This window comes from Oncorhynchus masou, unplaced genomic scaffold (genome assembly GCF_036934945.1).
Source record: "Oncorhynchus masou masou isolate Uvic2021 unplaced genomic scaffold, UVic_Omas_1.1 unplaced_scaffold_4208, whole genome shotgun sequence".
NCBI classification, from domain to species: Eukaryota; Metazoa; Chordata; class Actinopteri; order Salmoniformes; family Salmonidae; genus Oncorhynchus; species Oncorhynchus masou.
The window spans coordinates 6,898-17,500 of record NW_027010604.1 but is presented as its reverse complement, the minus strand read 5'-3'; the positions used below and the strand labels follow the sequence as shown (position 1 = coordinate 17,500).

General features: G+C 53.9%; 1 long non-coding RNA gene across 1 annotated transcript; it reads right to left on the bottom strand.

The window, feature by feature from the left end:
* Positions 1 to 3,671: 3,671 nt before the first annotated feature.
* Positions 3,672 to 9,903, bottom strand: LOC135534945 (uncharacterized). The gene is made up of 3 exons (XR_010454770.1): positions 9,815 to 9,903; positions 8,873 to 9,078; positions 3,672 to 3,797 (listed from the first exon to the last, which is right to left on the bottom strand). It is a non-coding gene; the product is annotated as an uncharacterized LOC135534945 (long non-coding RNA).
* Between the last annotated feature and the right edge of the window lie 700 nt (positions 9,904 to 10,603).

The following is a 10,603-nucleotide window of genomic DNA, read 5'->3' as shown; positions in this document are numbered from 1 at the left end:
ATGTAATGCTTTTCATATTTTGGAAACGCATATATCAGAGCGGTCACATTGAACCCAAAAACAGTACTGGAGGAAACATGGCTCAAACCCTCCTTCCCCGCCAGAGTAGTGGCCCTCTTTCCCTCCCAGAGTAGTGGCCCTCTTTCCCTCCCAGAGTAGTGGCCCTCTTTCCCTCCCAGACTAGTGGCCCTCTTTCCCTCCCAGAGTAGTGGCCCTCTTCCTCCCAGAGTAAGGCCCCTTTCCTCCCCAGAGTAAGGCCCTCTTCCTCCCAGAGTAAGGCCCCTCTTTCCTCCCAGACTAGTGGCCCCTTTCCCTCCCAGAGTAGTGCCCTCTTCCCTCCCAGAGAGTGGCCCTCTTCCTCCCAGAGTAGTGGCCCTCTTCCTCCCAGAGTAGTGGCCCTCTTCCCTCCCAGAGTAGTGGCCCTCTTCCCTCCCAGACTAAGGCCCTCTTTCCTCCCAGACTAAGGTCTCTCTTCCTCCCCAGAGTAAGGCCCTCTTCCTCCCAGAGTAAGGCCCCTTTCCCTCCCAGACTAGTGGCCCTCTTTCCCTCACAGAGAAAGTGGCCCTCTCTCCTCCCAGAGTAGTGGCCCCTTTCCTCCCAGAGTAGTGGCCCTCTTCCCTCCCAGAGTAGTGGCCCCTTCCCTCCCAGAGTAGTGGCCCCTCTTCCTCCCAGACTAAGGCCCTCTTCCTCCCAGAGTAAGGCCCTTCTTCCTCCCAGAGAGTGGCCCTCTTTCCCTCCCAGACTAAGGCCCCTCTTCCTCCCAGACTAAGGCCTTCTTCCTCCCAGACTAAGGCCCTCTTCCTCCCAGAGTAAGGCCCTCTTTCCCTCCCAGAGTAGTGGCCTTCTTTCCCTCCCAGAGCAGTGGCCTCTTTCCCCTCCCAGAGCAGTGGCCCTCTTCCTCCAGAGTAGTGGCCTCTTCCTCCCAGAGTAGTGGCCCTCTTCCCTCCCAGACTAAGGCCCTCTTCCTCCCAGAGTAGTGGCCCTCTTCCTCCAGAGGGTGGGTCCCTTCTCCCAGAGCAGTTAGGCCCTCTCTTCCTCCTAGACCAAGGCCCTCTTTCCTCCCAGGTGGCCCTCTGCCCCTCCCAGTGGCCCTCTTTCCTCCCAGAGTAGTGGCCCTCTCTTCTCTAGGAGAGTAGTGGCCCTCTCTCCTCCTGCATTCGCGGCCCTCTTCCCTCCCAGACTCAGTGGCCCTCTTCCCTCCCAGAGCAGTGGCCCTTTCCTCCCAGACCAAGACCCTTCCTCCCAGTGGCCTCTTCCTCCCAAGGCCCTCTTCCTCCTGTAGTGGCCCTTTCCTCCCAGAGTAAGGCCCCTTTCCTCCCAGAGAGTGGCCCTCTTCCCTCCTGATTAGTGGCCTCTTTCCCTCCCAGACCAAGGCCCCTCCTCCTCCCAGAGTAGTGGGTTCTCTCCTCCCAGACTAAGGCTCCTCTGTCCCTCCCAGAGTAGTGGCCCTTTCCCCCTCCCAGAGAAGGCCTCTCTCCCTCTCAGAGTAGTGGCCTCTTCCTCCCTTATAGTGGCCTCTTCCTCCCAGACTAAGGCCCTCTCCTCCCTCCTGTGGCCCTCTCTCCCTCCCAGAGTAGGCCTTTTCCTCCTGCACTGCGCCCTCTCCCCTCCTGAGTAGGCCCCTCTCTCCCCCCTCCAGAGTAGTGGCCTTCTCCCTCCCAGACGCGCCCTCTTTCCCCTCCAGAGGTGGCTCCTCCCAGGCCCTTCTCCCTCCCAGGCAGCGGCCTTCTCTCCTCCAGACTAAGGCCCTTCTCTTCCCTCCCAGACCCCTCTCCCCTCCCAGAGTAGTGGCTCTTCCTCAGAGTCCCTCCCCAGAGTAGTGGCCCCTTTCCCTCCCAGAGTAAGGCCCTCTTCCCTCCCAGACTAAGGCCCTCTGTCCCTCCCAGAGAGTGACCCTCTTCCTCCCAGTGGCCCTCTCCCTCTCCCAGAGTAGTGGCCCTCTTCCCTCCCAGTAGTGGCCCTCTTCCCTCCCAGACCAAGGCCCTCTTTCCTCCCAGAGTAGTGGCCCTCTCCCTCCCAGAGCAGTGGCCCTCTTCCCTCCCAGACCAAGGCCCTCTTCCTCCCAGAGTAGTGGCCCTCCCTCCCTCCCAGAGTAGTGGCCCTCCTCCTGCACTAAGGCCCCTTCCCAGAGTAGTGGCCCTCTTTCCCTCCAGAGTAGTGGCCTCCTTCCTCCCAGAGTAGTGGCCCTCTCCCTCCCCAGCCCTCTTCTCCTGTAGTGGCCCCTTCCTCCCAGAGTAGTGGCCCCCTTCCCTCCCAGAGTAGGGCTTCTTCTAGTGGCCCCTTTCCCTCCTTAGTGCCCTCCCCTCCCAGAGTAGTGGCCCTCTTTCCTCCCAGAGTAGTGGCCTCTTTCCTGCAGAGTAGTGGCCCCTTCTCCTCCCAGAGTAGTGGCCCCTTCCTCCCAGACTAGTGGCCCTCTCCTCCCAGAGTAAGGCCCCTCTCCCTCCCAGAGTAGTGGCCCTCTTTCCCTCCCATAGTGGCCCTCTTCCTCCCAGAGTAAGGCCCTCTTTCCTCCCAGACTAGTGGCCCTCTTCCTCCCAGGAGTAGTGGCCTCTTCCCTCCCAGAGTAGTGGCCCCTCTTTCCCTCCCAGAGTAGTGGCCCTCTTTCCTCCCAGAGTAAGGCCCTCTCTCCCTCCCAGAGTAGCGGCCTCTTCCTCCCAGAGTAGTGGCCCTCTTCCTCCCAGAGTAGTGGCCCTCTTCCTCCCAGAGCAGTGGCCCTCTTTCCCTTTTCCTTCCTCCTGCAGTGGCCCTCTTTCCTCCCAGAGTAGTGGCCCTCTTCCTCCCAGAGTAGTGGCCCTCTTTCCTCCCAGATCAGTGGCCCTCCTTCCCCTTAAGGCCCCCTCCCAGAGTAGTGGCCCTCTTTTCCTCCCAGAGTAGTGGCCCCTTTCCCTCCCAGACCAGGCCCCTTTCTCCCAGAGTAGTGGCCCTCTTTCCCTCCCAGAGTAGTGGCCTCTTCCTTGGCCCTCTTCCCCAGAGTAGTGCCTCGTCCTCCCAGAGCAAGGCCCTCTTTCCTCCCTGAGTAGTGGCCCTCTTCCTCCCAGAGAGTGGCCCTCCTTCCCTCCCAGAGTAGGCCCCTTCCCTCCCAGAGTAGTGGCCCTCTCCCCCTCCCAGAGTAAGGCCCCTCTTTCCCTCCCAGAGTAGTGGCCCCCTTGTCCTCCCAGAGTAGTGGCCCTCCTTCCCTCCCAGAGTAGTGGCCCTCTTTCCTCCCAGAGTAGTGGCCCTCCTTCCCTCCCAGAGTAGTGGCCCTCTTTCCCTCCCAGACTAGTGGCCCTCTTTCCCTCCCAGAGTAGTGGCCCTCTTCCTCCCAGACTAGTGGCCCTCTTTCCCTCCCAGACTAGTGGCCCTCTTTCCCTCCCAGAGTAAGGCCCTCTTTCCTCACCGAGTAGTGGCCCTCCTTCCTCCCAGAGTAGTGGCCCTCTTTCCCTCCCAGAGTAGTGGCCCCTTTCCTCCTCCCAGAGTAGTGGCCCTCTTTCCTCCCAGAGTAGTGGCCCTCTATCCCTCCCAGAGTAGTGGCATGGCCTAACCCGACAACACATTATCAGCTGGTTAATGCCCATGTCTCCATTATCACCTCTTCACAATGGCACAACGTTTTAGAGCAGGGCTGAATGTGAGATGGGTGTAGGAAGGAGGGAGAACTTCCTGTGATAGTGTGTACTTACTGTTTATCAGTCACCACGGCACGGAGCAGAGTGGCCGCCATGAAACAGCGCTGAGTAACATTCTCCTCGGGGGGCATCCTCTTGGCCTCACCAGTAGCATGTGGTCACCAGCGGGAGGTGGGAGGGTACCGACGGGGGCTGGAGAGGCGAGACGAGAGATTAAGGAGGCAAGAAGCCATGTCTGCCCCCCCACCTCCTCACCTGCCAATAAAGAGCCACTCTCCAATGTTTCCTTATTACCTCCTTATTACGGCGAGAGAGAGAAGAAGAATGTACCACATACTAATGGGCTCTGCTCCACCCCTTCTCTTCTCTCTTCTCCCTCTTCCTCCCCTCTTCCCCCTCTTCCCCCTGCTCCCCTCTTCCACCCCTCCTCCCCTCCTCACCTCCTCACCTCCTCCTCCTCCTCCTCCTCATCTCCCTCCTCCTACCCTTCTCCCCTCCTCTACCCTCTCTACTCCTCCTCCTCCTCCCCTCCTTCCCCTCTTCCCCTCCTTCTCCCCTCCTCCCCTACTCCCCCTCCTCCTCCCCTCCTCCTCCCTCCTCCCCTCCTCCTACCCTCTACCCCCCTCCTCCCCCCTCTACCCCCCTCCTCCTCCCCCTCCTCCCCTCTTAATCCCTCCCCCCTCCTTCCTCCCCTCTTATCCCCTGCTCCCCTCCTTCTCCCCCTCTTCCTCCTCCTCCCCTCCTCCCCTTACTCCCTCCTTCTCCCCTCCTCCTCCTCCCCTCCCCTCTTCCCTCCCCTCCCCTACTCCCCTCCTACTCCCCTCCTCCCTCCCCTCTTCCTCCCCTCTTCTCCCCCCTCCTCCCCTCTTCTCCCCCTCCCCTCCCCTCCCCTCCTCCCCTCTCCCCTCCTTCTCCCCCCCCTCCTCCTCCTCCACTCCTCCCCTCCTTCTCCCCTCCTCCTCCTCCGTCCCCCCCCTTTCCCACAAAGCCCTCTCCCCCTCCCAGCCCCACTCTGGGCGATCATCTACTGACACACTGTCCTATCCAGGAAAAGACGTAAAGGAGTGTTTCAGGACATCATCTTAGACTGGCTGAAATGTGAGATAATGGAAATAGGGTGGTTGGTGGTTGTTGAATGGAGAAGGCTGTAGGAGAAGAGAGGAGAGTGTTTTAAAAGGCAGAGCAGAGCCAGAGAGGGAGGACTCACACTGTGTAAAGTGTATTTATCAACTGTGTCTGATTGAACAGGAGCACCAAAACTCTGAATCTCACTTTCATTGATTACAGTACGTTGGTCCATCTCCTCTCTCCTCTGTCCTACTTCCTCCTCCTCCTCCTCTTCCTCCTAAAACCCTACGAGTTTTACTGAGTTTTACTGTGGACGTCTGAATAAGGCCTGTGATTACCGGGGCTTTTCTCTTTTTTTTACAGTCGGCATAATTGGCATAATTGAGTTAAGGCAAGGAACATAGGTTTGTTAGCAGAAAATAGTCGAGAGTAGAGAGGAGAGAGATAGTTGAGTTAGTTTAGTCTGGTCTTTTAGCCTGTCAGCGGCTGGCCGGAACCAGCTGGTGATTCGGCATATTAGAGCTGGTAGTGATAGAGATGGCCTGATTGAGAAGCAACCATAGGCTGCAGGCCAGGACATCAGGGTTACCATGGGTTACCAGCCCATGGTCTCTGAAGGATCCTTAATGACCACATGACAGAGAGCAGAGGAGAGGAGAGGAGAGGAGAGGAGAGGAGAGGAGAGGAGAGGAGAGGAGAGGAGAGGAGAGGGAGAGGAGAGGAGAGGAGAGGAGAGGAGAGGAGAGGGGGGAGAGGGAGGGGAGAGGATACAGGGGAGAGGATACAGGGGAGAGGATACAGGAGAGGATACAGGGGGAGAGGAGAGGAGAGGATAGAGGGGACAGGGGAGAGGATACAGGGGAGAGGATAGAGCGGAGAGGGGAGAGGATAGAGGGGACAGGGAGGGATAGAGGAGAGAGGGGAGAGGGGAGAGGATAGAGGGGAGGGGAGAGGATATAGGGGAGAGGATAGAGGGAGAGGGAGAGGATACAGGGGAGAGGGGAGAGGGGAGAGGGGAGAGGATAGAAGATAGGGGAGGGGAGAGGATACAGGGGAGAGGGGGAGAGGATATAGGGGAGAGGATAGAGGGGAGAGGGAGAGGATACAGGAGAGGGGAGGGCAGAGGATAGAGGATAGAGGGGAGAGGGGGAGAGGATACAGGGGAGAGGGGAGAGGATAGAGGGGAGAGGGAGAGGGAGAGGATACAGGGGACAGGGGAGAGGGGAGAGGATAGAGGGAGAGGATAGAGGGGAGAAGATACAGGGGAGAGGATAGAGGAGAGGGAGGGGAGAGGATACAGGGAGAGGGGGAGGGCAGAGGATAGAGGGGAGAGGGAGAGGGGAGAGGGAAGAGGGGAGAGGGGAGAGGGAAGAGGGGAGATGATACAGGGGAGAGGGGGGAGGGCAGAGGATAGAGGGGAGAGGGGAGAGGATAGAGGGGAGAGGGGAGAGGGGAGAGGATGCAGGGGAGCGGGGAGAGGATAGAGGGGAGAGGGCAGAGGATAGAAGGGAGAGGGGAGAGGATACAGGGGAGAGGATATAAGGGAGAGGGCAGAGGATAGAGGGGAGAGGATACAGGGGAGAGGGCAGAGGATAGATGGGAGAGGGGAGAGGGGAGAGGGGAGATGGGAGAGGACAAGGTGGAAAAAAAATATCTTCTGTTGAATCTGTAATATTCTTCATCTAATAGCTTGGGATCGAACTTTAGGCTCATATTTAACTGCCTGGGGTCGACGTTTAGGCTCATATTTATTTAACTGTTTGGGATCGACATTTAGGCTCATATTTATTTAACTGTTTGGGATCAACATTTAGGCTCATATTTATTTAACTGTTTGGGATCAACATTTAGGCTCATATTTAACTGCTTGATTTCAGAGTTGAGGCCTGATTGTTTCCTCCTCTGAGACAAACACAATTACCCTTTCACTGTCGTAGTATAAAGGTTCTGTTGTAGCAAAACTGGATTCAGCACAGTGTCATGCATAATACATACCTGACATTCTCTTCCTGCTTCCTGTTACACGCCACACAGTAAAAGGTGTAGGCCTTGGTCCCCAGCCACTTTAAATGTTAGATATTAAAAATGAATGGTCCTGATTAAGACACTTTAAAACCCTGCAAATTGTATATTTAAATATAAAGTCGCCGGTGATTAAGCAGGGAGAAATAGGAATCCCCGTCGTCAGGGGGATTTATAACCGTCTCCGTCACGGAATTCCACAGCTTGACTTTTGTTCTGAGCAACAGTGATTAACGTTAGGGTTAATGCATGTACTGTAGTTCTTGAGACATAGGGGATTTCTCTTTCCTGTGGTCATACAGGGAGACTTGGGTCTGCGTTCCAAATATTACACTATTTGGAGCACTAATTTGGACCAGGGCTGTACTTTTGACCAGGACTCTCCTTTGAACCAGGGCTCTACTTTTAACCGGGGCTCCACTTTGAACCGGGGCTCCACTTTGAACCGGGGCTCTACTTTGAACCGGGGCTCTACTTTGAACCGGGGCTCTACTTTGAACCGGGGCTCTACTTTGAACCGGGGCTCTACTTTGAACCGGGGCTCTACTTTGAACCGGGGCTCTACTTTGAACCGGGGCTCTACTTTGAACCGGGGCTCTACTTTGAACCGGGGCTCTACTTTGAACCAGGGCTCTACTTTGAATCAGGGTTCTGTAAGGAAGGGTGCTATTTGTGATGCAGCCCTTGGACTGACGGTGAAGGGAAGGAATGGTGAAGCCTGCAGGTCTGATCATGGCCTAAAGTGCTGCTAACAGTATTTCCTGGTTTGACACGTTGACACTATTTCCTGGTTTGACACGTTGACACTATTTCCTGGTTTGACACGTTGACAGTATTTCCTGGTTTGACACGTTGGACACTATTTCCTGGTTTGACACGTTGACACTATTTCCTGGTTTGACACGCTGGACACTATTTCCTGGTTTGACACGTTGACAGTATTTCCTGGTTTGACACGTTGACACTATTTCCTGGTTTGACACGTTGACACTATTTCCTGGTTTGACACGTTGACAGTATTTCCTGGTTTGACACGTTGACACTATTTCCTGGTTTGACACGTTGACACTATTTCCTGGTTTGACACGCTGACACTATTTCCTGGTTTGACACGTTGACACTATTTCCTGGTTTGACACGTTGACACTATTTCCTGGTTTGACACGTTGACACTATTTCCTGGTTTGACACGTTGACACTATTTCCTGGTTTGACACGTTGACACTATTTCCTGGTTTGACACGCTGACACTATTTCCTGGTTTGACACGTTGACACTATTTCCTGGTTTGACACGCTGACACTATTTCCTGGTTTGACACACTGACACTTTTTCCTGGTTTGACACGTTGACACTATTTCCTGGTTTGACACGTTGACACTATTTCCTGGTTTGACACGCTGACACTATTTCCTGGTTTGACACGCTTGGACACTATTTCCTGGTTTGACACGTTGACACTATTTCCTGGTTTGACACGCTGACACTATTTCCTGGTTTGACACGCTGACACTATTTCCTGGTTTGACACGTTGACACTATTTCCTGGTTTGATTCACAGAGATCTGTATATCAACAGCTGGCATGCTATCTGGCATCTATCTGTATATCAACAGCTGGCATGCTATCTGGCATCTATCTGTATATCAACAGCTGGCATGCTTTCTGGCATATATCTGTATATCAACAGCTGGCATGCTATCTGGCATCTATCTGTATATCAACAGCTGGCATGCTATCTGGCATCTATCTGTATATCAACAGCTGGCATGCTATCTGGCATCTATCTGTATATCAACAGCTGGCATGCTATCTGGCATCTATACTGTCCAAGGCCCCTCTCTGCTGCGACTTAAAATCACACGTCAAACCTACAATAGGAACTGTTCAAATTATTTGCGGAAGCAAGGTCATTTTCGATATTCATACTATGTCATTTTTTATTTGTGATGGTTTTGCAGCCCTTGCCAAATTTTCCAACAGTCCTTGTTTTTGAAAATATTTTCTAATGTGTTTTCTAAGCTGCCTGAAACTCCTTCATTTTGCTTCTGAGTTGCCTCTGAATATGTTTCCTCTCCTGTTTAATGACACTTGATTTTTAAACACTGTTTTTGTCTGGTTGTGGAGCTCTGTTGAGAGTTACTCACGCTTTATTATAGGAGAAAACGCTGACTTACAGAAACGATTGTACTCAGAGACGGTATCCTCTGCCTCTTCCAGGCCGTCAGGGCCACCCAGCCAGCGGACTCAAAACAGTCCTGGAGTCCTTTAGTCGCTTCAGAAGTCCAGCTTTTAATCTCCACCTTCTCACTGCAAGATGCTGTTTGTAGACTGGGATGAGCTGAACCTAGTTATGATCCTAGAGCCGTGGAAAAACACGCACCTGGAGAGGGAAAAAAACACAGAAGAGATGCCAGACGCGAGAAACCAGACACCAGACATCAGACTCCAGACACCATCATCAGACACCATCATCAGACACCATCATCAGACACCATCATCAGACACCAGACACCATCATCAGACACCAGACACCAGACACCATAATCAGACACCAAACACCATCATCAGACACCAGACACCATCATCAGACACCAGACACCATCATCAGACACCATCATCAGACACCATCATCAGACACCAGACACCATCATCAGACACCAGACACCATCATCAGACACCAGACACCATCATCAGACACCAGACACCATCATCAGACACCATCATCAGACACCATCATCAGACACCATCATCAGACACCAGGCACCATCATCAGACACCAGACACCATCATCAGACACTAGGCACCATCATCAGACACCAGACACCATCATCAGACACCAGACACCATCATCAGACACCAGGCACCATCATCAGACACCAGACACCATCATCAGACACCATCATCAGACACCAGACACCATCATCAGACACCAGGCACCAGACACCATCATCAGACACCAGACACCAGCATCAGACACCAGACACCATCATCAGACACCAGACACCATCATCAGACACCAGACACCATCATCAGACACCAGACACCATCATCAGACACCAGACACCATCATCAGACACCAGACACCATCATCAGACACCAGACACCATCATCTGTACCTCTTCTTCTCTCACAGTCAGACAGGAGCTATAGCTCTTCTTCTCTCACAGCCAGACAGGAGCTATAGCTCTTCTTCTCTCACAGCCAGACAGGAGCTATAGCTCTACTTCTCTCACAGTCAGACAGGAGCTGTACCTCTTCTCTCACAGTCAGACAGGAGCTGTACCTCTTCTCTCACAGTCAGACAGGAGCTGTACCTCTTCTCTCACAGTCAGACAGGAGCTGTACCTCTTCTCTCACAGTCAGACAGGAGCTGTACCTCTTCTCTCACAGTCAGACAGGAGCTGTACCTCTTCTTCTCTCACAGTCAGACAGGAGCTATAGCTCTTCTTCTCTCACAGTCAGACAGGAGCTGTACCTCTTCTCTCACAGTCAGACAGGAGCTGTACCTCTTCTCTCACAGTCAGACAGGAGCTGTACCTCTTCTCTCAAAGTCAGACAGGAGCTCCACCTCTTCTCTCAAAGTCAGACAGGAGCTGTACCTCTTCTCTCAAAGTCAGACAGGAGCTGTACACTACTCAGTCAGACAGGAGCTGTACCTCTTCTCTCTCAGTCAGACAGGAGCTGTGCCTCTTCTCTCACAGTCAGACAGGAGCTGTACCTCTTCTCTCACAGTCAGACAGGAGCTGTACCTCTTCTCATAGTCAGACAGGAGCTGTACCTCTTCTCTCACAGTCAGACAGGAGCTGTACCTCTTCTCTCACAGTCAGACAGGAGCTCCACCTCTTCTTCTCTCACAGTCAGACATGAGCTGTACCTCTTCTCTCAGTCAGACAGGAGCTGTGCCT